The sequence below is a fragment of the Microtus pennsylvanicus genome, chromosome 14, assembly GCF_037038515.1.
Source record: "Microtus pennsylvanicus isolate mMicPen1 chromosome 14, mMicPen1.hap1, whole genome shotgun sequence".
Taxonomy (NCBI): Eukaryota; Metazoa; Chordata; class Mammalia; order Rodentia; family Cricetidae; genus Microtus; species Microtus pennsylvanicus.
The window spans coordinates 75204901-75231902 of NC_134592.1; the positions used below are offsets into that span (position 1 = coordinate 75204901).

Sequence of the window (27002 nt, forward strand, 5' to 3'; positions counted from 1 at the left end):
GATCCTACCACAAGAACATTTGCTCAACTGTGTTCAGAGTGGCGTGGTTCATAAAAGCCATGACTGCTGTATCTGGGAGAGATTGTGTTGATGATTCACGTGGGAAGGCTCCTCCAATGAGGGTGGCAATATCCCTAAGAAAGTGGGCTTGGGCTACAAAAGGGAGCTATCTTAGCATGAATGAAGGAGTGACTGGGCAAGAGAGAAAGCCAGGAAACAATCTTTGTCCATGGATTTTTGCATTCAACTATTAACATGATTTTCTATCCTAAGCTCTAAAAATGATGAAGTCAAATTACCCCACTCATTGTCTGAGCTGATTTTGGTTAGAGGATTTAATCAGAGCAACATAAATGCAAGTTAGGACAAAGAAATGGAAAACCAAAAGTAATATTGTTGCTAGGCAGAACCTGGGAATGATGCCTCTTGAAAGAGTGTAGAAGATATCTAGACTTTAGGTGGTGAAAAAAATATAGAAAGTTTTACACAGAACTAAATTGGCTGTTCTTATAGGACCAGGAAGACAGAAATGTTAAGAAGAATGCCAGAAAGTAGAGACTGAGATCATAGGATTTCAGTTGGAAATTATAGACTCCATAACAGATTAAGTTAGAGGTCATTGTTTGATATTTTGGCTCCAAAATCTTTCTATTACCTGGATATTTAGTAAAGCATAATTAAAAAAAAATGGGCTGATTCCTTAAATGAAATATTGGATCTGTTGGATGGTTATTACTGATGATTCATTCAGGTCTACAGTAAAAAGAAAACACGTGGGGCTGTAATAAATGAAAATGAAAAGGTAGTTTCAGGTGGCCACCATTACTGAAAGAAGCAGGGATTTTCAAGGAGTTTATTACTATTATAGACAGGCCCTTGCCATGGAATGGAAGTCTAGCAAGGTGCTCCAGGAGTAAGACTCCATCCACATAAATCTTCAATTTATGTAAGGAGTAAGCAAAGTGATTCCTAATCCTAGGAAGCAATTTCATACAAAATCTGCTACACCTGTGGTCCAAGTGTGTTAGTGTCTGTCAATTAAGAAGTTAAGCTTTTCAGGACCACTCATCATGTGCTGGTCCTGTAAACAAGAAAGAATCAAAATTTAGGGTACTGGGTTTTTAGTTTGTGGTTACAATTCAGCATTGTTACTGGCATCCATGTTTGGCAGAGACAGAAACCCAGTGAAGAGATTGTGAGAGTTCATACCATGAAGCTATGAGGACAAAACCTGTTGTTGTTGTTGTTTTTACTCTTTTGGAGGTCTGCCACCCAGCTCTCAAAAAGTGACATACACTGAGGCTTATTATTATTATTATTATTATTATTATTATTATTAATTTCTGGTCTTAGGTTGTCTTGTTTCTAGCCAGCGTTTCTAAACTAATTGTCCCATCTACCTTTTGCTTCTGGGCTTTTATCTTTCTCTATTCTGTATAAATTTTTATTTACTTCTTATTCTGTGGCTTGCTGTGTATCTGAGTCACTGGCCCATACTTTTCTCTCCTTTTCTTGGTCATCCTTCCTTTTTTTCCTCCAAGATTTCTCCTCCTGTTTATTGTGTCTGCTTGCCAGCCCTTCTTATACTTTTCTACCAAGCTACTGACTGTTCATTAGGCCAAATAGGTATTTTAGACCAGCCCAGTATCATAGCTTCACAGAATTATACACATGCAACATAAAAGAATGCAACACATATTTGTATCATTGAAACAGTTGTTTCACAACATAAACAAATATAACACATCTTACAATAATATTCCACAACAGCCAGGGTTGTATTTTGATACAGCCAGGTTGCATTTTGATAACATAAGATATTGAGAACATCTTCTGTGGAGAACTAGCTGAATATAGGGAGTGAAATTAACCACAGAGATATATGAAAAGATGCAGGGCAGGGTGGTATGGTGCATGCCTTTAATCCCAGCACTCGGGAGGCAGAGCAGGTAGATGTCTATGAGTTCGAGGCCAGCCTGGTCTACAAGAGCTAGTTCCAGGACAGACTCCAAAGCTACAGGAAAACCCTGTCTCAAAAAAAAAAAAAACACAACGAAAACTAGATGCAGGGATAGGGCCATCTAAGCCCTTTGAAATTGAAGCCTTGTGTATCAGAGACAGAGCTACAGGATTTAATATTTGTCCTGCTATGCTTCAATCTTCTCTTGGTTCAATCTTCTCTCACTATGTCTCCATTTCTCTATTTTGCAGTGTAAATGGTGTTTCATATTCTATACCATTGTATGTTGGAAAGATGTAACTTGTTTTCTGATTTTTTTAAATTTATTTATTTATTAAAGATTTCTGTCTCTTCCCCGCCACCGCCTCCCATTTCCCTCCCCCTCCCCCAATCAAGTCCCCCTCCCTCCTCAGCCCGAAGAGCAATCAGGGTTCCCTGCCCTGTGGAAAGTCCAAGGAACCCCCACCTCCATCCAGTTCTAGTAAGGCGAGCATCCAAACTGCCTAGGCTCCCACAAAGCCAGTACGTGCAGTAGGATCAGAAACGCATTGCCATTGTTCTTGAGTTCTCAGTAGTCCTCATTGTCCGCTATGTTCAGCGAGTCCAGTTTTATCCCAGGCTTTTTCAGGCCCAGGCCAGCTGGCCTTGGTGAGTTCCCGATAGAACATCCCCATTGTCTCAGTGTGTGGGTGCACCCCTTGCGGTCCTGAGTTCCTTGCTCGTGCTCTCTCCCCTTCTGCTCCTGATTTGGACCTTGAGATTTCTGTCCGATGCTCCAATGTGGGTCTTTGTCTCTGTCTCCTTTCATCGCCTGATGAAGGTTAATATTCAGGAGGATGCCTATATATGTTTTTCTTTGGGTTCTCCATATTTAGCTTCTCTAGGATCACTAACTATAGGCTCAATGTCCTTTGTTTATGGCTAGAAACCAAATATGAGTGAGTACATCCCATGCTCCTCTTTTTTGGTCTGGCTTACCTCACTCAGGATAGTGTTTTCTATTTCCATCCACTTGCATGCAAAATTCAAGAAGCCCTTGTTTTTTACTGCTGAGTAGTACCCTGATATGTATATATTCCATACTTTCTTCATCCATTCTTCAATTGAAGGGCATCTAGGTTGTTTCCAGGTTCTGGCTATCACAAACAATGCTGCTATGAACATAGTAGAGCATATATTTTTGTTGTATGATAAGGCCTCTCTTGGGTATATTCCCAAGAGTGGTATTGCTGGGTCCAGGGGTAAGTTGATCCTGAATTTCCTGATAAACCGCCATACTGCTTTCCAAAGTGGTTGCACAAGTTTGCATTCACACAAGCAATGGATGAGTGTACCCCTTTCTCCACAGCCTCTCCAGCAAAGGCTATCCTTGGTGTTTTTTATTTTAGCCATTCTGACAGGTGTAAGATGGTATCTTAAAGTTGTCTTGATTTGCATTTCCCTGATCGCTAAAGAAGTTGAGTATGACCTTAAGTGCCTTTTGGCCATTTGAACTTCTGTTGAGAATTCTCTGTTCAGCTCAGTACCCCATTTTATAATTGGGTTGATTAGCCTTTTACGGTCTAGTTTCTTGAGTTCTTTATATATTTTGGAGATCAGACCTTTGTCAGTTGCGGGGTTGGTGAAGATCTTCTCCCAGTCAGTGGGTTGCCTGTGTGTCTTAGCGACAGCGTCCTTTGCTTTACAGAAGCTTCTCAGTCTCAGGAGGTCCCATTTATTCAATGAGGTCCTTAATGTCTGTGCTGCTGGGGTTATACGTAGGAAGTGGTCTCCTGTGCCCATATGTTGTAGAGTACTTCCCACTTTCTCTTCTATCAGGTTCAGTGTGTTTGGACTGATATTGAGGTCTTTAATCCATTTGGACTTGAGTTTTGTGCATGGTGATAGATATGGATCTATTTTCATTCTTCTACAGGTTGACATCCAGTTTTGCCAGCACAATTTGTTGAAGATGCTCTCTTTTTTTCCATTGTATACTTTTAGCTCCTTTATCGAAAATCAGGTGTTTATAGGTTTGTGGGTTAATGTCAGGGTCTTCTATTCGATTCCATTGGTCGACTTCTCTGTTTTTATGTCAATACCAAGCTGTTTTCAATACTGTAGCTCTGTAGCAGTGTTTGAAGTCAGGGATGGTAATGCCTCCAGACGCTCCTTTGTTGTATAAGATTGTTTTGGCTACCCTGGGTTTTTTGTTTTTCCATATAAAGTTGATTTTTGTCTTCTCCAGATCTGAGAAGAATTTTGATGGGATTTTGATGGGGATTGCATTGAATCTATAGATTGCTTTTGGTAAAATTGCCATTTTTACTATGTTGATCCTCCCAATCCAGGAGCAATGGAGATCCTTCCATTTTCTGGTGTCCTCTTCAATTTCTTTCTTCAAAGACTTAAAGTTCTTGTCAAATAGATCTTTCACATCCTTGGTCAGAGTTACCCCAAGATATTTTATGCTATTTGTGGCTATCGTGAAAGGTGATGCTTCTCTAACTTCCTTCTCTGTTTCCTTATCCTTATTGTATAGAAAGGCCACTGATTTTTTGGAGTTGATCTTGTATCCTGCCACAATACTAAAGGTGTTTATCAGCTGTAGGAGTTCTTTGGTAGAGTTTTTGGGGTTGCTTATGTATACTATCATATCATCTGCAAATAACGAGAGCTTAACTTCTGCTTTTCTGATATGAATCCCCTTGATCCCCTTATGTTGTCTTATTGTAATTGCTAGAATTTCAAGCATTATATTGAAGAGGTATGGAGAGAGTGGACATCCTTGTCGTGTCCTGATTTTAGTGGGATGGCTTTGAGTTTTTCTCCATTTAATTTGATGTCAGCTGTTGCCTTGCTGTAAATAGCTTTTATTATTTTTAGGTATGACCCTTGTATCCCTAATCTCTCCAAGACTTTTATCATAAAGGGATATTGAATTTTGTCGAATGCTTTTTCAGCATCTAATGAAATGATCATATGGTTTTTTCTTTCAGTTTATTTATATGATGGATTACATTGATAGATTTTCGTATGTTGAACCAGCCCTGCATCTCTGGGATGAAGCCTACTTGATCATGATGGATAATTTTTCTAATGTGTTCTTGAATTCGGTTTGCCAGTATTTTATTGAGAATTTTTGTGTCGATATTCATGAGTGAGATAGGCCTGTAATTCTCTTTCTTGGTTGGGTCTTTGTGTGGTTTTGGTATCAGGGTTACTGTAGCTTCATAAAAGGAATTTGGCAATGCCTCTTCTGTTTCTATATTGTGAAATACATTAAGGACTATAGGTATTAGCTCTTCTTGGAAGTTCTGATAGAATTCTGCAATGAAACAATATGGTCCTGGGCTCTTTTTGGAGGGGAGATTTTTGATAACAGTTTCTAGTTCTTTGTGACTAACAGGTCTATTTAGATTGTTCACCTGGTCTTGGTTCAGCTTTGGTATATGGTACTTATCTAAAAAAAATATCCATTTCTTTTGCATTTTCTAGTTTTGTGGCATATTGGCTTTTGTAGTAAGATATAATGAGTCTCTGAATTTCCTCTGTGTCTGTGGTTATGTCCCCCTTTTCATTTCTGATCTTATTTATTTGCGTGTTCTCTCTCTGTTGTTTAATTAGTTTGGATAGGGGTTTGTCGATCTTGTTGATTTTCTCCAGGAACCAACTTTTTGTTTCATTCATTCTTTGGACTGTTTTTTGTGTTTCTATTTTGTTGATTTCAGCCCTCAGTTTAATTATTTCCAATCTTCTACTCCTCCTGGGCACGTCTGCTTCTTTATTTTCTAAAGCTTTCAGGTGTGCTGTTAAGTCTCCAATGTATGCTTTCTCCGTTTTCTTTAAGTGGGCACTTAGTGCTATGAACTTTCCTCTTAGCATTGCTTTGATAGTGTCCCATTGGTTTGATTATGTTGTCCCTTTATTTTCATTAAATTCAAGGAAGACTTTAATTTCTTTATTGATTTCTTCCTTGACCCAGGTGTGGTTCAGTAATTGACTGTTCAGTTTCCATGAGTTTGTTGGTTTTCTGGAGGTAGCGTGGCTTTTGCCTTCTAACTGTAATCCATGGTGATCTGATAAGACACAGGTGGACACTGATATTTTTTTGTATCTGTGGAGGTTTCCTTTGTTTCCAAGTATGTGGTCAATTTTTGAGAAGGTTCCATGAGCTGCAGAGAAGAAGGCATATTCTTTCCTATTTGGGTGGAATGTTCTATAGATGTCTGTTAAGTCTATTTGCTTCATTACCTCCAGTAGTTCTCTTAATTCTCTTAGGTTTCTGTCTGATTGACCTGTCCATTGCTGAAAGAGGTTTATTGAAGTTTCCTCCTACTAGTGTGTGTGGTTTAATGTCTGCCTTGAGTTTTAGTAATATTTCTTTTACATAAGTGGGTGCTTTTATATTAGGGGCATAGATATTCAGGATTGAGACGTCATCCTGAAGAATTGTTCCTGTTATGAGTATAAAGTGTCCATCTCAATCTCTTCTGATTGATTTTAGTTTGAAGTCAGTTTTGTTAGAAATTAATATGGCCACACCTGCTTTTTTCTTAGGACCATTTGCTTGAAAGACCTTTTCCCAACCCTTTACTCTGAGTAGATGCCTGTCTTTGTGGTTGAGATGTGTTTCTTGCAAACAGCAGAATGTTGGATCCTGTTTTCATATCCAATCTCTTAGCCTGTGCCTTTTTATAGGTGAATTGAGACCATTAATATTAAGTGATATTAATGACCAGTGGTTGTTAACTCTGGATATTCTTATTGTTTTTGGAAGTAGAATTTGTGTGTCTCCCTTCTTTGAGTTGTGCTAGTGAAGGGTCGCTAGATGCCTCAGTTATTGTAGGCAGTGTTGGCAATGTTGGATTCCTTGGTTGCAATTTTCCTTCTATTATTTTCTGTAGGGCTGGATTCGTGGCTACGTATTGTTTAAATTTGTTCTTATTTTGGAATGTCTTGTTTTCTCCATTTATAGTGAACGAAAGCTTGGCTGGGTATAGTAGTCTGGGCTTGCATCCACGGTTTCTTAGCTTCTGCAGTACTTCTATCCAGGACCTTCTGGCTTTCATTGTTTCCATAGAGAAATCAGGTGTAAGTCTGATCGGTTTACCTTTATAAGTTACTTGGCCTTTTTCCTTTGCAGCTCTTAGTATTCTTTCTTTAACCTGTATATTTTGTGTTTTGATTATTATATGGCGAGGGGATGTTTTTCTTTGATCCAGTCTGTTTGGTGTTCTGTATGCTTCTTGAATATTCAAAGGAATATCTTTCTTTATGTTGGGAAACTTTTCTTCCAATATTTTGTTAAAAATATTTTCTGGCCCTTTGAGCTGTGACTCTTCTCCTTCTTCTATTCCTATTATTCTTGGGTTTGGTCTTTTTATTGTGTCCCATAATTCCTGAATGTTTTGTGATGAGAATTTGTTGGCTTTGCAGTTTTCTTTGATCATTGCATTTATTTTCTCTATGGTGTCCTCAGAATCTGAGATTCTTTCTTCTATTTCTTGTATTCTATTGATTATGCTTGTTTCTGTAGGCTCTGCTCGTTGACCTAGATTTTCCATATCCAGCTGGTCTTCAGTTTGTGTTTTCTTCCTTGCTTCCATTTCAGTTTTCAAATCTTGAACTGTTTCCATTACCTGTTTGATTGTTCTTTCTTGGTTTCCCAGGGTATTATGTACGTATTTACTCATTTCTTCAAACTTTTGGTTATACTTCTTATCCATTTCTATAAGGGCATTTTTTACATGTTGTTTAAGGGACTCTATTGCTTTCATAAAGTCAATTTTTTCCACTTCTTCTGTGTTAGGGTGTTGAAGACCTTCTGTTGTAAGATCGTTGGGTTCTGGTGTTTTCATGCTGTTTTTCAGATTATTGGGTGAATTCTTGCCTTGGCGCCTGCCCATCTCCTCCTATGGATGCTATCTAATGGGTCTTTTAAAACTGGTTCAGGTTTCCCTGCTGGCCAGGGGCTCCTCTTACAAAATGCCCTCACTCTTTTTCCTGGTTCCTGCCAGGGGGCCAAGGTCCCTCTCACCCCTCAGAAGGGTCTTCAGGAATAGGGCCTGGCTCCTCCTTTGCCAGGGACTTCACCAACCAAAGGCCTACCTCTTTGATTTAATTGATGTGGGGCGATCTGGTCTCGGTGTGCGGTCCTTGCAGCCTGTATCTGCTGCCACAATGGTTCCCGTTTCCTGCGGCCTGCGTCTTCTGCTGCCGCTGGTCCGCCTCTGCGACCATGTTCCGTCCGCCTCTGCGACCGGGTTCCATCCCTGTTTTCTGATTTTTACAAGATGTTATTTGCTGTGGGACACTGGTCTTGTACCTTGCAAAGATTTGTCACTTGTATTAGTTTAATAAAATGCTGATTACCAGTAACCAGGCAGGAAGGATATGTGGGGTGACCAGAACAGGAGAATTCTGGGAAGAGGAAAGGCTAAGTCTGCAGTCATCACCCAGACATAGAGGAAACAAGATGAGAATGCCTCACTGATAAAAGGTACCAAACCCTGTGGCTAACACAGACAAAAATTATGTACTAATGCAAGATGTGAGAATTAGTTAATAAAAAGCCTGAGCTAATAGGCCAACCAGTTTATAATTAATGTAGACCTCTGTGTGTTTCTCTGGGATTGAATGACTGAGACCAGGTAGGACAGAAACCTCTGTCCACAAGTCACTGTCAAGTGATTGTTTTGAGCATCAGAAGAGACTTTTAACATTTGAAAAGTGTAGGGGCTATTGCAGACTATGAGTATCATTGAAATGACCAAATTAATTTTCTTCTTGGATGAACATAAGCCTCTAGTGACCCAGGTTAGAATTTAATTGATTGAATGAAAACCTCCCAGATAAGAAGATGTATTTTAACATGTGCCTCTTCTTGGTAACTTTCATTTGATTGCTTGTGAAATCATTAGTAGGAGGAGCCTCTCTGGATAAAATCTCTCATTGGGGCTGTGATATGATGTAGTAAAGAGGGCTACTTGTTTGTTCCAAGCTGCTCAGCCCTGAAATAATCATACAGAAACTGTATTAATTAAATCACTGCTTGGCCTTTTAGCTTTAGCTTCTTATTTAAGGCTAACTCTTACATTTTAATTTAACCCATTTCTATTAATCTGTATAACACTATGTGGCTGTGGCTTACCAGCTAATGTTCCCAGAATCTGTCTCTGGCAAGGCTACATAACTTCTTTCTGACTCCGCATTCTTCCTCCCAGCATTCAGTTTAGTTACCCCCACCCCACCTAAGTTCTGCCCTATAGCTCTGCTATAGGTCCAAAACAGTTCCCTTATTAAACAATGATAATCACAGCATAGAGAGAGGAATTCCATATCACCTCCCAATTCTTCAACTACAACAGAGACTCCAGAAGGATATAATATTACCGAGGTAAACAGGAAGTATATTGTAAGCAACTTCCAAACTCTAGAAATGACAAAGACATCTTGTTGCCTGGATAGTCACCCAAAGTTCTTCTGTGTTGTTGGGGGCATTCAATCTTCAGCTCACAGGTCCATACTATCAAGCAGACTTTTCCATAAAGTAGGAAATTTGAAGACCTGTTCTGCCTTGCAATGGAAAAGTCCATCAGTTGCCTTCTTCTGTGTCCTGCAGAATGTCTAGCAGATGCTTTCATGAATCAGGAACCCTGTGAGTCCTGCATGTCTAGTTCATCAAGCAGTCCAGCCTAGAGCAGTTTCTTGCCCAAATGGCTAACCAACTCCATAAGGAGCCTCTTCGATGCTGATTATCCTCTTGAAGTAGATTGCTGCTGCCAGGAGCAGATGTGTCTCATTGTCATGAAAAGTCTTAAGCTCTTAAAACATTTTAAAGGTCATATTCTGAAAGTCTATGAAAGATTTGAAGAATCCCTATCTATCTGAAATACATTTCTATACATTGAGAAAATCTAATATGCTACTAACTATTACTATTATAGATGACTCTCTATTTACCTATATTTTAATTATATATTACATTTTTAAATGAGCTAAACACATACAATGACTTAATCAAGAGCAGAAATGCATAAATAAAATTGACCTTAAAATATTATCAATGAACCAAGATCCATACCAATGCAAATCTCTATAGCATATTCCCTTTTAAATGTAAACAAACATTTATGAACAGTATTTGGGAATATGGGCATAGTTCTCTTCAAACTGCTTCCTGCTCTTTATTTGGTGAAGTAATTTTTTGGGTGTGTTCATAGTGACCTTTTGGGCGGTCTTGCTTCATCAAACCACATTAGTCTGGAGGGATTCCACAGGTTCTCATCCTTTGTGGAAAAAAAAAGAGAACCTCTTTTGCAAAGCAACAAATCCTTAGACCCAAATCCTGAAGACATGATACCTTTAAAATATATATGTTGGTTACTTAGCTCCTTTACAGCCAAAAAAAATTAAAGAAAACACAATAATATACATAATCCAGAGACTCTGTATATAGTCCATGTTTATGTGGCTTATTTTTTTATTCTATTACTTTTTAATATTTATTTTATTATCTTTACTCCTTTAATTTATGATTTTCTATACTCTGTTTCTTTAAAGACTTTGTTTCATTTTATAAACCATTTACTTCTTTTTATAACTTTCTATAGTTTTCTTCTCTCTCCCAAGCCTATGTACATTTTTTAAACACACCATGTCTCATTTAGAGATCTTTTAGGTATGAATCTGTCCTATTGTGTGTCTGTAATTCTTTACTGTTTAGGAGCACTTCTTAAAATGCTAAGCACTGTGGAACTTAAGCTGTGCCATTGGTAGAGCAAATACGGCCTGCCTGCTTGCTCCATCCATTCCAACATGGCAGAGGTATGCTTGCTGCCTCTGAGAGCCATGTACATTGCCCCATTTTCAGGCATATAGGGGATCTAAGTTGCCAGTAGCAATCTGCTCACAGATCCCATAGCTGGTCCTCCAGAAAGTCAAGAGTTCACGGTGGCAGCACAGTCCAGAAAGCCGGCATTTCAAAATGGTGCAGGTTTTTTTCCTGCTATCTCTAAATCAGAAAAACTCTCTTAAAGGAACCGCAGCATGTCACCAGTAAGAAAACCCCATTTGGGGAAATAAATGTGGCTAAACTTTATTTTTTTTAGTGTCTAGAATCCTTTTCCAAGCTCTCTAACATTTTAAGTGGATTTTAGTTGGCCACACAAGCACCAGTTTGTTGTGGGAAGCCACTTGTTAGTTCCCAGCTGCTCAGCCCTGAAATAATCACACAGAAACTGTATTAATAAATCACTGCTTTGCCCATTAGCTCTAGCTTCTTACTGGCTAACAGTTACATATTAATTTAACCAATTTTTTATTAATCTGTGTATTGCTATGTGACTGTGGCCTAGTAAAGTTCTCAGCATCTGTCTCTGGTGGGGCTCCATGACTTCTCCCTGACTCCACTTTCTTTCTCCTAGCATTCAGTTTAGTTTTCCCCACCTAGCTAAGTTCTTTCCCATAGCTCTGCTTAAGCCCAAAGCAGTTCCTGTATTAACTAATGATAATCACAGCATACAGAAGGGAATCCCACAATATGAGTTTCTGTAGCCTCAACCCATTTCCTGTTTTTTGTGCCTACCATGTTGTGGTTGAAACTAATCAGTCAGCTTTCTTCTTTTGCTGTCATAACTTCCCCACCATCATAAATTCTAACACTAAATCACACAAGATTCAGTAGAATTAGCTGCTATTTGGTGCCTAGGTGGTTTAATAGCCCACTGTTTTCATTTTTGTTTGTTTATTTTTGGAGACAAGGATTGTCTTTGTAGCCCTAGCTGTCCTGAAACTAGCTCTATATACCAGGCTGGTTTCAAACTCACAGATCTTTTGACTCTGACTCCCAAGTGCTGGGATTAAAAGTGGGCCAGCATTCCTGGCTTTTGTTTTAATATTGTTGTATGATGGTTCCTATCAAGCATATGCTATTGTACTGAGCTTCACCCATATCTTGAATTTTAAAATTTGTCAGAAGGTTTCATTATGTTTCCCAGAATGGCATGTATTCATGACATTAATACTGCCTGTGCCTTCTGAGTCATTGGATTGCAGGTGCATAAACTTCTTCCTGCCTGTTTTGTTTGTTTTGAATTTTTATTTTAAAAAGAATATTTTTGTAGTAGGAGGAGGGTGGCCCTTTGTTCCCTTCTTGGCGACAAAGATGGGATTGCTTGTCGTCCTGGCTAGCTTACACCCAAAATAATCACACAGAAGCTGTATTAATTTAAATACTACCTGGTTCATTATCTGTAGCCTCTTATTGGCTAACTCTCATATATTGATTTAACCCATTTCTAGTAATGTGGATATCACCACAAGGTTGTGGCTTACCGGGAAAGATGCAGCATGTCTGATATTGGCACCTCCATGGTGGTTCTCTATGACTCTGCCTTCTTCCTTCCAGAATTCAATCCTGTCTACTCTGCCTACCTCTACGTATTTTACCTGTATGCATGGATATGCACCATGTGAGTACCTGGTCTTTACACTGATCAAAAGATGGTATTAGAAACCCTAAGCTGGGAACAATGGATAGTTATGATCCCCCATGTAAGTCCTTGAGCCCACCTGTATGCAAGACCAGGAGGACTATTTACTGTTGATCTATCTTTTTTGCTCTGTGTTGATTATTTATAATCAGCATATTCATTGCTATTGTTTTCATTTGTCAATTTGTAACTTTAAACACACAGTGCTTTTAGTAAAATCTTATTTACATTGCAGTTAAAATTGGGACACTTCAGGTTTCTGGTAGATGAATAAAGAGTTCAAGTGAATGCATAACTCTTTGTAGAAACCAGTAAAAACCTATGAGTTATTTCTTTTATATTTGTTTGATATTTTTCATGTGAAAGAGATATTTAATATGTATTTCTTGCTGTCCTAGAAGTGATTGCATAGACTAGGCTGGTATTCAACTCAGATGAAGATAGATATACATGCCTCTGCCTTTTGAGTATAAGGATTAGAGGTATGATTCAATACATCTGGCTTTTTCATCTTATTTTTCTTTTTGTAGGTAGGTATTAACCTTTCATACAGTTTCTCTTATCTGTACTCTGTACTCTTGATCTGTTTACATATCTTTCATTGTTGGTCAGTAGGCATTTCTCTTGCAAGGTGATATCCCATTCAAAGGGTCAGAAATGACAGAGGTGAGCCTCCTATTCATTTTGCTTCTAAAGTGACTTGGTGATTAAATTATGATGTCTGTGTCATGGAGTAAGTATGGGGAGCACCAGAATTATATGACTATACTGTCAAAGAAGTATACATTTACAGTGTTGTCAGAATCATGCTTTTGGTTGTACACATGTATGGCATATTTTAGAATACAGTGACCCATGATGATGTGCATGTCGACTTCAATTGGGAAGAATGGACTTTGCTGGATCCTTCCCAGAAGAATCTCTACAAAGATGTGATGGTGAAGACCTACAGAAACCTCACTACTATAGGTAGGGCTGAATTATCTTTCATGTTTCAAATAAGGGGACAACTGTTCATTGGTTAATGGTGCTCTTTTGTAATATGATTGAGAAAGTAGAATGGGGTAAATAAATCAGGCATGGTTGTAAGGTTTACTACAAATGGTGGCTAAATTTTTTTTACAATTTTTAATATATAATGTCTGGCACTATATTTTAGGATACAGTTGGGAAGACCATAATGTTGAAGAACATTGTCAAAGTTCTAGAAGACATGAAAGGTAATTTTCATTTATAAATATACAAATATACCTCTGAAGAATTGTAATACATCCTATATGTTTTAAACAAAAGCAGCAGTGTATATAATAACATGCATTGATAATTATTAAATTCTCACAAAATCATATACCTTAATTTCAGATAGGTGAACTGCATTTGCAAGTCATTCTTTTAAGAAAGAAGTCAAGGAAACAATGTCTTAACTTATATTACCATTTGAATCATAATACAATGAGAACTATACTGTAAAATTGTTTATTTCATATTATTCATATTATAAAAGATATACATGTTGAAAAGATGATAAGTATATCTCTAAAACTCTCTATTACACTAATAGTCCATAGAAAAGGTAGTTTAACCCATATACTTGTGACTGTGTTAAGTTCAGTGAGGGGGCAGTTAGAGTCATGAATCAAGGGGCAGCTGTTGTGGAGAGGCCTTAATCCAGATGCCACAAGTCTATGAGGACATAAAGTGTGATCTCAGTGTGGAAATCTTGTATTTGTTATTCTTCCTTTACTAGGTATATCATATGTTACTCTGGATACAAGCCACATGAGCATAGGGATGTGAAAAGATATAGCATACCTCTCTCTCAGAACAAACAGAAGATGTGTAGCAGTCTCCATGTTGAGTATACTTGTTGAATTTGATATAAAAGTATACAAGTAATTAGTTTTATAGCCTCATTGTTAATATATCAACAATCTCACATTTCAGAAAAGCACCATGAGTACTAGGACTGTACAAATATTTCTCTTTGTCCTAGTTTACTTAGCAAATGTAGTATCACTCACAGTAGAGGACACATGAATGCAATAAGAGTGGTAAAGCTCTGAGTTTTTTCAGTTCTCTTCAAATACACGAAAATTCTCATGTAGAAAAAAGATTCTGTAAATGTGAATCATGTATCTTCAAAGATGAAAAGCAAGCCTTAATAATGGGGAAAAACAAAATTGTAAACATGGTAATAAAACATTAACATTTAATTCCTCTTTAAAAAAGGACTAAATTGTAAAATTAATTCATACGGATAAAAAATTTAACAATGTATTAAATGTAGTAATGCTTTCACATGTACCATTATCATTGTAGGCATGAAAAAAGTCAAACTAGAGAGAAAACTTCTGCATATACTCAATGTATTAAAGCCATTACATGTGACAGTCATCTTCACATGCCTGAAAAAACACCTACTAGATTAAAACCCTATAAAGGAAATGAGTGTGGTCAAGCCTTTTCACATCACAGTCATCTTCAAATGCATAAAAAGACATACACTGAAAAGAAACACTATGAATGTAACCAGTGTGGTAAAGCCTTTGCATGTCACAGTTACCTCGAAAGCATAAAAGAACTCATACTGGAGAGAAACCCTATGAATGTAATCAATGTTTTAAAACCTTTGCACATAACAGTACTCTTCAAACACATGAAAAAAGGCATACTGGAGAGAAACCTTATGAATGTAACCAGTGTGGTAAAGCCTTTGCATGTCACAGTAATCTACAAAGGCATGAAAGAACCCATACTGGAGAGAGGCCCTATGAATGTAACCAGTGTGGTAAGGGCTTTGCATGTCACAGTGATCTAAAAAGGCATGAAAGAAGCCATACTGGAGAGAAACCCTATGAATGTAATCAGTGTGGTAAAGCCTTTGCATGTCATAGTTACCTCAGAAAGCATAAAAGAACCCATACTGGAGAGAAACCCTATGAATGTAACCAGTGTGGTAAAGCTTTTGCACGTCACAGTAATCTACAAAGGCATGAGAGAACCCATACTGGAGAGAAACCCTATGAATGTAATCAGTGTGGTAAAGCCTTTGCATGTCATAGTTACCTCAGAAAGCATAAAAGAACCCATACTGGAGAGAAACCCTATGAATGTAACCAGTGTGGTAAAGCTTTTGCACGTCACAGTAATCTACAAAGGCATGAAAGAACCCATACTGGAGAGAAACCCTATGAATGTTGATGGAGGAAGGTCATTGGCTAATAAAGGAACTGCCTTGGCCCATTTTATTGGTTAGAAGATAGGTGGGTGGAGTAAACAGAACAGAACGCTGGGAGGAAGAGGAAGTGAGCTCAGACTCGACAGCTCTCCTCTCGGGGCAGACACCTCAGAGAGATGCCATGCCCCGCTCCTGGGCAGACACACGCCATGAAGCTCAGACCCAGGATGGACTAGGCTAGAATCTTCCCGGTAAGACCGGTTCTCACAGATTATTAGAGATGGGTTGATCAGGATGTGAGAATTAGCCTGTAAGTGCTAGAGCTAAAGGGCCAAGCAGTGTTTAAAAGAATACAGTGTCCGTGTAATTATTTCGGGGCATAAGCTAGCAGTGCAGGCGGCCGGGGTACTGGGAATGCAGCCCCACCGCCCTTATTACTACAGAATGTAATCAGTGTGGTAAAGCCTTTGCATGTCACAGTAACCTCCGAAAGCATAAAAGAACCTATATTGGAGAGAAACATTGTGTTTGTAATTAGTGTGGTAAAGGCTTTGTTTATTATAGTCATTTTCAAAGACATACTAACACATACTGGAGACAAACCCTATGAATGTAATGAGTGTGGTAAAGCCTTTGTACGTCACAGTACTCTTCAAATGCATAAAAGATCACACACTGGGGATAAACTCTATGAATGTAATCAGTGTGATAAAGCATTTGCATGTATGAATAATCTAAATCATGAGAAAAAAATCATACTGCAGAGAAACCCTATAAATGTATTCAGTGTGGTAAAATTTGTGCTTTATATAGGAGTAAAATTTTTATTTGCAGCAATCTTTTAAAATATTTGCATATTACAGTAGACATTCACCTGAAATAAAAAAGAGGACTTCTTATTATACAGTATTTGGTCAGATCTTTAGCCAAAACATTTATAATCAGCTACAAAGTGATTTGGTATTCCCCTCTGTATGCTGTGAATATATTTTGTTGCCTTTGTTTAATAAAAAAAAAGCTGCTTTGGGTCTATAGCAGGGCAGAATAGAGCAAGGCAGGAATTCCAAGCAGAGATAGAGGAGAAAAGAAAGTGGAGTCAGACTCCATGTATCTGGAGTCTGGAGACAGATGCCCTGGAATCTTACTGGTAAATCACAAGTCTTGTGGTAAAATACAAAATAATAGGAATGGGTTAATTTAAGATGTCAGAGTTAGCCAGGTGATGGTGGTGCACGCCTTTAATCCCAGCACTCGGGAGGCAGAGGCAGGCAGATCTCTGTGAGTTCGAGACCAGCCTGGTCTACAAGAGCTAGTTCCAGGACAGGCTCCAAAACCACAGAGAAACCCTGTCTCGAAAAACCAAAAAAAAAAAAAAGATGTCAGAGTTAGTTAATAAGAATTCTAAGCTAGCTGGGCGGTGGTGGTGCATGCCTTTAATCCCAGCACTAGGTAGGCAGAGACAGGCGGATCTCTGTGAGTGTGAGGTCAGCCTGGTCTATAAGAGCTAGTTCCAGGACAGGCTCCAAAGCCACAGAGAAACCCTGTCTCAAAAAAAAAAAAAGAATTTTAAGCTAATAGGCTAAGCAGTGTTTTAATTAATATTGTTTCTGTGTCATTATTTTGGGTCTAGGCAGCCAGGAATGAACAAGGATCTTCTGCCTACAACACAGAGCTATTTCTTCTGTAGAAATAAATTTGACAGTGTTAACAATCTTTTCAAGCATTATGATGTCATTTTTATACTGTTTGTACTTACAAACTCATGGTAAAATGAATTTATGAAGTCCTATGTGTAGGGTAAATGGGCCAGCCAAAAAAAAACACATCCTGACTCTGAAATCAGAGCCAGTGAAATACATAATTTTGATTCTGAAACTGGAGACAAAGAAATACATCCTGACACAACCAAGACAAGGAAATACACTTTGTTTCTGAATCCAGAGCCAATGAAAGAAACACCTGACCCTGAAATCAGACTTAAAAGACTATAAAAGGCAAGTGATAGAACACACTTTGACCCTAAAACAAAAGCCAAAGAAACACACTCTACCCTTGACCAACTGAGCACAAAACCAGCTAATCCCTAAGCTCAAGATCTACCAACCCCTGAACATGAAATCCAGCCAATCTCTGCATTGTTCAAGATCAGAGATTGACATCTAACCAATTCCCACCATGAGAACCTTCTCCCTGGGAATACTCTGTGACTAAGAAGTCCTATATAAGTTCTGTACATGTTCAGCTGGCTTCTGCCCTGGCAGAGAGAGCCCCTCTCCTGGATTCTTCCCTTCCAATTAAGTTTCTTGAATGAGTTTTGGGTGAAAACCTTCACTGTAGTGGTAAGAAACTTTGTAGTGGATTGGAACAGAGAAGCTTTGGTCACCTCTGCTGGCAAACTCCCTTAAAGGAGCAGAGCAGAAGTAGCAACTCTTCACCAGCGACTTCAACATTTCTGCAAGTTTCCCATTAACTCCAGTGAAGCAGAGAAGTAACAATTTGGGCTGAAGCTGAGAAAAAAATTGGCATCTCTGCTAGGAAACTCCCTTAGGGAAGTGGAGTATAACAGCCATAGACATCTCTGTTCTGAAGCTCTCTTAGCAGAATGAAGCAGGGCCCAGCTGTGATGGCTCTTTTGGAGAGGAGCAGTATTGCTACATCCTGCATGGAGAACATCTCCCACTGGAACACAGCCTCACATATAGCCGGACTTCCCAATAGCCAGTATTTGTCAGGGACCATCTTTGACAAGTATACCAGTTACCAGGGTAGGGGCCTGGGGATTAGAAAAATAAGCAAAGAGAATGAAGACACAAGTGAAAATAATAAAGCAGAAGCATAGGATAGTACTGGCAGGGAGTTCCAGTGAATACTGTAAATCTGCCTGCATTTAATTTCCCATTATGTTTATACCCCAATACAATGGGGGGGGGAGACAGAAGACTGCTTTAACACAATGCCAAGGACAACTAGAACAGTTACTTGCTTCAATACTTTGATCCATCAAGTCCTTGATTATTGAGAAAAACATTCTGTTATTCAGGCAGTGAACCGACCCTAGACCAAGGATCCTAAAGGCAGTCATTCCTTAGGCCAAACATCTTAATTCAAAAGAAGGAGCAGAAGTATGTTTGAATTCTCTCACCTTTGCTCAAGGGGGAGTGGATTTATCTGCCTGGGCCCTCTTAAAGTCCAAAACACAAAACAACCACACCTTAGGAAACTCTGACCTTCAGACAAGGTGGAAATAGGCTCATGGTTTGGGGCCTCTACAAGGATACCTTTTCTTGTCATAGCTGTAGGTATCCAGTACACTTTCCTTTCACAACTGTAGGTATGGCCTGACTTCTAACAATCAGGCTACCATTTTCTTCAGAGCCCTAGGTATCAGGCTACCTTCCCTCCACAGCTTCAGTTATAGCCAGACTTCCGGGAATCGAACCAGGGTTTTTATTTATTTATTTATTTTTTAATTTATTTATTTATTAAGGATTTCTGCCTCCTCCCCGCAACTGCTTCCCATTTCCCTCCCCCTCCCCCGATCAAGTCTCCCTCCCTCATCTGCTCGAAGAGCAATCAGGGTTCCCTGACCTGTGGGAAGCCCAAGGACTGCCCACCTCTATCCAGGTCTCGTAAGGTGAGCATCCAAACTGCCTAGGCTCCCACAAAGCCAGTACATGCAGTAGGATCAAAAACCCACTGCGATTGTTCTTGAGTTCTCAGTATTCCTCATTGTCCGCTTTGTTCAGCTAGTCCGGATTTATCCCATGCTTTTTCAGACCTAGGCCAGCTGGCCTTGGTGAGTTCCCGATAGAACATCCCCATTTTCTCAGTGTGTGGGTGCACCCCTCGTGGTCCTGAGTTCCAAGAGGAACATGGGATGTACTCACTCATATTTGGTTTCTAGCCATAAATAAAGGACATTGAGCTTATAATTCATGTTCCTAGAGAAGCTAAATAAGAAGGTGAATCCAAAGACAAACACATAGGCATCCTCATGAATATTAACCTTCATCAGACGCTGAAAGGAGACAGAGACAGAGACCCACATGGGAGCACCGGACAGAAATCTCAAGGTCCAAATCAGGAGCAGAAGGAGATAGCCAGACTTCTCAACAGTCAGGATTCCTTTCTCCTTATAGGTGTAGGTATCCAGTATACTTTCCCTTCACAGCTGTAGGTATGTCCTGACAGGACAGTGAGGGTACCTTTCTCTTTAGAGCTATAACTATTCAGAATACCTTTTCTCCACAGTTTCAGGCATAGCCTGACTTAATAACAGTCAGGGTAGCTTTCCTATCAGCTGTAGATATCCAGGATTGTAATTTGAGACTGTTCAGGAAGTTTCTGGCGCCATCTAGACCCAAATAATCACACAGAAAATATATTAGTTACAACACTGTTTGGTCTGTTAGCTCAAGATTCTTATTGACTAATTCTTACATCTTAAATTAACCCATTTCTATTAATCTCACCACAGGCTGTGGCTTATCAATAATGTTCTGTTCTGGCATCTTTCTGCTTGAACAACTACATCTCTTTTACTCCACCTATTCGCTCTCTCTCTCTCTCTCTCTCTCTCTCTCTCTCTCTCTCTCTCTCTCTTCCAGCCTGACTATATTCTGCCCTGCTGTAGGCCAAAGCAACATTTTTTTTTACCAATGGTAATAAATCATGTTCACAGCATACAGAGGAGAATCCCACATCCCAAGATACCTTCTCTTCACAACTGTAGGTATAGCTGACTTCTGACAGTCAGTGTTGTAGGGAGGTTGCTTGTTTGGTTCCCAGGCACCTGGCTAGCTTAGATCTGAAATAATCACACAAACACTGTATAAATTAAACAACTGCTTGGCCCATTAGCTCTGGCTTCTTATTGGCTAAGTCTTACATATAAATTTAACCCATTTCTATTAATCTATGTATGGTCTTGTGGCTGTGACTTACTGGGTAAAATTCCCAGCATCTGTCTTCAGCATCTCCATGGCATCTCACTTACTCTTCCCTTCTTTCTCCCAGCATTCAGTTCAGTTATCCCTACCGACCTAAGTTCTGCCCTATCAACAAGCCAAGGCAGTTTCGTTATTCATTAATGGTAATCACATCACACAGAGGGGAATCCCACATCAGATCAGGGTATCTTTCTCTACACAGCTATAAATATCCAGACTACCTTCCTTTCATAGCTGTAGGTATAGTCTGACTTCTGGCAGTCAGCATAACTCCCCCCCCCCCCCCCGAGCTGTAACACTTGCACTATGAATTTAAACAGTAATGTAACCCTTTTAGATTTTATATTTCTCCTCAATTGAATGGAATCACTGATTCAAGTGTAAAACTTTATTGATTTATATTTGTTCATTTTCTGTTGTGATATAATGTCTAGGTCAACTTATAAAAATTAATTTGGCCTTTGGCTCCAGCGGGATACAGGATCACCATGAAAGTGACATGACAGCTGGACAGTGGTGGTGCATACTTTGATCCCATACTCAGGAGGCAGAGACAGGTGGGTCTCTGTGAGTTTGAGGCCAGTCTGGTCTACAAAGCTAGTTCTAGGACAGACTTCAAAGCTACAGAGAAACACTTTCTCAAAAAAGAAAGAAAGAAAGTGTTATTGCTACAACTGTCTAACATGACAGCTAAAACAGGTTAAGAACTCAAATCCTTAACTTACAGCATGAAGCAGAGGGTGTAAACTAGAAAAGCCTACCCACAGTGACTTATTTCCTCCAGCAGGACAGCATTTCATAAGTCTTCCCAAATGATTCCATCAACTTAGAAGGATTGATTTCTCAGACTTCAAGCCTGCCTGATTGCTTCATGGTGAAGAAAAACTCTGTAAGCCATTAGGTGCCTTAACACCTATATTATAGGAATGAATTCTTACATGAGAAAAACTTTCATGACTGAAAATATGTTTAAAGAGTTGTTTTAATTGTGATTATGTGATATCAGTGTGCTTTGTGTGGGTATGTGAATGTGCATGCTGGTTTCTGATATATTAGATCCTAGGATTTTATTGCAGAAATTACAGGAGGTTGTCAAAAAATCAGACCTTGGTCCACGTAGCAAACATTTCTTAACTGCCCAGCCATGTTTCTAGTGCTCTAAATATTTTAAAGCCTATGTGTATCAATTAAAAGACAGAAATATGAATAAACTCACATAAAAGAAAACGCTTTCTGAAAATGATTTTGTAAAGGCTTTAGACATTACAGTTGTCTTCAGCTTCAAGAAAAAAATAATGATCCATTTATTTTTCATTATAGCCTTGAAGGAAGTAAATTATTTACCATGCTCACTGAAGACTGATGGTAGAGATCACTGCCTTGTGGTTTCTACTTTGAAACATTTGAGGTAGATACTAAAGTGTGCTCCATGTGTGACAAATCCATTTAGTAAAGTTTATTTTGTGGTCCTTATTTTTCTTCCGTGACTTTTGTTAATCTGTATTTTTCTACTATAATGTGTAGAATGGTAACCCCATCATCTAATTGATTCATTTTTTTATCTAAATATCAGGCAGTGTGTGATCATACTTTTTAAGTAAGAGTATCTATGAAATGGTGGTGGGTTGTTGCTCCTGGTTTTGTTTTTCATATTTCCACAAATTCCCTTGAGATTTTCTTGTTTGTTATTCAGTTTTGCCTAGATGCTAGTAATGATTCAGGGATACATTTGAACTCTTGATCCTCATGAGTCTACCTCCTTAGTACAAGTCTAAGGGTAGATGAAGTACTCATAACATTTGCTCTTTGGTCAACACAATTTAACAATGTTAATGTTAAAAATGCTTAATAGAAGAGAATATAAGAAACATTAATGATCTCGTGTGTGTACTCAGAACAGTATTTTCATTTATCTGGTAGAGATGTAATAAAGTAGGATAATGAACATTCAACTGTGTATCTCATACCATATGTTTTATATGTGTGTTGTAAATATATATTAGAATAAATATACATAATACTGATGTTCCATGCTTCCCTGCTGCCAATTAGTTAACCATTTTATCTTGAAGAATTGCCTTCTAAGGAAATTATCCAAAGATGTCAGGTAATGTAAGGGCACTAAGATTTATTTTGTAACAAAGATTTACGGTGTGTGTGCAATGTGATTATGGGTTTTTAGGACCAATGCAGATATTTGGAGACCAGAAGACCACTTTGCAGTTTCTACTTTTGGTCCTCTTAATATGATAATCAAGGTCAGTTTTCCATCCTTGCACACCACAGACCTTTCCCATGGAGCCATTTCCCTGGTCCTCAAATAAGATTATGAGGAATATTATAATAGTAAACTATTGTCCTCTTTTCAGATTGTAAACAAGACAGATGAACACTGTATAATTTGAATGCAAAATCCTCTTTGCATAGGAAAATATTTGTATGATTAAACTGCCACACCAACTCCAGTGTCGTCTGTGTGACATGACATATGTCATTATACCGGATGGGAGCTACGTATCCTATGGGACTAGCCTTCCTGGAGTTCAATGGAAGACAGCCTGGTATTAGCCACTGCTGAGGCATAGACGGGTTTCTCGATTAGATGGCTATGCGGGATATGAACTTTGCACAAATTCTTTCATAATAATGATAGTTTTTATATATATTCAAGACAAGGATCATTCTCTTCAGAAACAGCTCTGGGATAAGGAAGCACAGTATGGGAATGTATAAGACTACAGCAGAACCTTTGTTATACACAGGGTGTATGATGAGCAAGGGAATAGATGGGTTAATGTTGATGGACAAAAACTGTTATATAATACTTTGAACTTTATGGATATGCTTGCTAGATCCCAACCCCCATGATGTCTGCTGCATAAGAAGGTATTAAAAAGTATAGTTCAACAGGTGCAGAGAACTGATTAGGTATATTTGGTCACTAGATGAAATAAAGGGTTAGGAAGAGGAAGGGCCATGATAGCGATAATGAGACAGAAACTTTCTATTCTTAAGATGAAACCACTTGTCTGAGGTTTACAGTCCCAAGGACAAGATTTCCTCTTCTAAGGATGCTTTATGTCTAACACCTGTTCCTGATAAAGTACTTTTCTTAGATATTGCTGATGTGACTAAAAGAAGCTTTCATACTGTGTCAACCAATGACACATGACCTTCTGATTTGTTCTTTGTTTGAATACTATATAATGAAAACATGAATTCAGTAAAATCACAGCAGATTCCAACCACTCTCTTGTGTGTTGTGTCTGTCTGTCATTCTCCGAACTTGTGCCTTCCTGTTACCAGGACCCTGCTTCTCCCATGGTCTGAGTGGCTCCCCTAAGCCGGTCCATGGCACAAACATTTTTTTAACTTGCTTATTCTGGGGACTAAACATTTGTTTATAACACTTTCTCAAAAACCACAATTGAATTCCAATTAATTGTCTCATTCATTAAAATTGGTTGCTGATAAGCCTGATGACCTGTGTTCTATCTCTGGGTGATCCATATTGCTCCTACAAGTTTTTTCTTTTATTTCTAAACTTGGGAAGTGGCATATGCACACTCCTACATACATAAATAATTTTTAATCCTGAATAAGTGCAATTGAGACCAATTGCAGTCAAAGAAATCCCTAGGTTTCATCACTAAAACTCACATAGGGGAAGAAAATAATAGACACCTGTGAGTTGCCCGGGTGTATACACACAAACACTGTTCAAACATTTTTACATGGATAAAGTTAATAAATGACCCAATTATTGAGCACATATTAAATGATTGCACATTTCAATTACAGAATTTCAAGAAATTTACTCTTCATCTGAACAATGATGGTCCCTTTTAAATCATACTTTATTTTTCATTCTCTGATTCAATGATAGGTCATTTAAAAACATATGCCTCAACTGGATTTAGAGGTGTATGACTATAATCCTAGCACTTGAAGGATTGTGTTTGGCCAGTCTCTGAGTCTGTGGCCATCTTGGCGCCCATAGTGAATTCCATTGCAGCTATGGCTCTGTGGACATACCCTGGGTCAAAAATTCCAAAAATAAAATCTTATCTCAAATTTTGGAACTTTTCCTAATATAATCTGGCTGGACTCTGAATGGTTTTAACAGAAGCTTTTATAGTCTTACATCAAGAGAACTGTGTTAACAATAAAACTCAGAAACAATATGGAGAGGTAAAGAAATCCATTAAATTCTTTGACAACCATCAAGAGGGGACTTTCCTCACCTTCAAGTGATAGGAGACAGAAGGAATAGTAGCTCATCTTCATCTTTAGCATTATTATGACCTGGAGAGTTGGCTCAGTAGTGCTGCTCCTCTTGGATACTGAAGTTTAATTCCTGGCACCTATATCTGATTCTTCAGAATGACTTGTATTTCCCAGTCTTGGTGATCTGGTGCATTCATCTGGCCTCCTAGGGAACCAGATATGCAAATGGTGGAAAGACATCTATATATATGATCACATATTGTTAAAAGGGTTTTCTTCATGTGTCTATTACCTTAGAAAAGAATAAAATTTAATTTAAGTGTATAAGTTTTGCCAGTGAGTATACCAATGGCATGCCAGGAACCAGTAGTGACTAGAAGATGTTGTCTGATCCCCTGTGACTAGAGTTACTGACAATTGTAAGCTGTCTTTTGGGTGCTGGAAATCAAAAGTCAGGCCCTGTGGGTGAGCAGCCAGTGTTTTAAGTGCTGAGCCTTCTATTCAGTCCCATGAACATGTCATTAATAGCAATAAGGTGTGACTGGTTGATCTAAGTAACAGTTGACTCCCATCAAATGCAGCCTTCCTGTCTTAAGGTCCACTGTCTTCCAACTATGAGCAAAATTGTTTTTCTTTATCTTTGTATTATAATTCATCAAGGGACTAGAGCACAGTACTGTCTTTATTCTACAGATGGTTGAAACCCAGGCTCATGGAGATTGGTGGAGTTTTAATATAATTAAGTGTAACTGCTCATCTTACTCACCCCAACTTTCTAACGAATGATTAAATGGAGTTAAAGCCAACTAAGTCAAGCATGGTTACAGATGTATAACCATGGTACTTAGAAAGTGGAGGCAGGAATTTCAGGATTTCAAAGTCATCTAAAATGAGAATGGTCAGTAGGGTATGGTGGAAGGCCCATTGAACCCAGGGAGCCAGTGGTTTGCTCAGGACAGTGTCCATAGTCTTTCCTGCAGCCCTACAACTTCAGGGCTGTGGCACCAGCAAATGTTAGATGAGGTATTTGCCAATCTAAGTTTTTATTCTTGATAATGTTTTCTGTCCAAGTCAGCCTAGGTCACTTAAGGGTCAGAATTATGTTGCTCAATAAAGATTGCAATTCTCCTACAATTGGGTGAATTAGCCTCAGGCAGGGATGAGATCCCTATTTATGTATCTGAAACAACATGTTCAGTTCTGAAACAATAACACAAATCCAACAGAAATGGACCCAGCAGGTTTTATTAATATAGTTGCACATCCTTATTCATACAGACTTAAGGAAGGAATTAGAAAAGAAAATTTTGGGAATAAATTTTAAATAAAAATGCAGCTTGCAAGATAGCTTAGCAATTAAGAACACTGGGTGTTGTTGCAGTTGGCACAGGTTACATTGCCAAAAATCATGGTTGCTAACCATCTCCTGCAACTCCAGTTCCAAGGGATCTGATTCACTTATCTGGATCCTGCAGGTACTGCACAGAGACACCTATGGGTAAACACCCATATACATAAAATAAAACTTAAAAAATGAGATTCTGTACAGTAATGTCACAGACTTGAAATAAACACCAATCAGGGCTGTTCATCAAAAAAGCATCTGTGGCCTTTCTCTGAGACAGCTAGCTTGGAGGCAAAAGAAGGATTATTTTGAGGTTAGAATGGCTCAGAACAGCTGTTGACTTAAGAACAATCACAGTGTGGATAGGTGACTTTCCCATAACATTGTTTTAATTTGTATTCTATGTCCTTTGTATATGTGAGGATTGTAGCATCAATACATCTTAAATATATCTTTTAGATCATATATTAAGATCTATTTCTCTTTTAAGTCATACATTGTGATATATTTTATTTTTATCATAATGCATAATCTCAAAGATAGTTTTGTTCTGTAAATCTCCATCTGCCTAAGTGGCTAGACTTGCATTCTCCTGTCCCTATTTACACTGTTCAATGTATAACCTCAGGCCTGAACCTAAAAAAAGACTTAAGGATGACAGCATATGTGGAATGCAAAATCTGGACCAGGTGGTCTCCTCTTTTAGCATTAACCACCATGAATGCATACTGTTACTAACGAAATTTATGTCTATTAAACTTTAAGTGTGTGAATGATTTATCACTGGGAAGACATATTAATTCTAGAATAGCAGTACGTCAAGCATTGTAGAAAAATGTTTCTGAGAAAAACATTTCTTTGTTGGATT

The 27002-nt window shown here is 38.5% G+C and overlaps 1 long non-coding RNA gene across 2 annotated transcripts in view; it reads left to right on the forward strand.

Annotated features, from left to right (window-relative positions):
* Nucleotides 1-22223, forward strand: part of LOC142834885 (uncharacterized) — a 40385-nt gene extending 18162 nt beyond the window's left edge. Inside the window, exons 1-4 of one of the 2 annotated variants that reach the window (XR_012907691.1) lie at nt 12343-12414; nt 13278-13404; nt 13595-13655; nt 14755-14884. This is a non-coding gene — a long non-coding RNA (uncharacterized LOC142834885). Of the gene's footprint in view, nt 1-12342; nt 12415-13277; nt 13405-13594; nt 13656-14754; nt 14885-21349 lie in introns of those variants that run through there. The other variant, XR_012907692.1, reaches the window with a different exon arrangement.
* The last annotated feature ends 4779 nt before the right edge of the window (nt 22224-27002 follow it).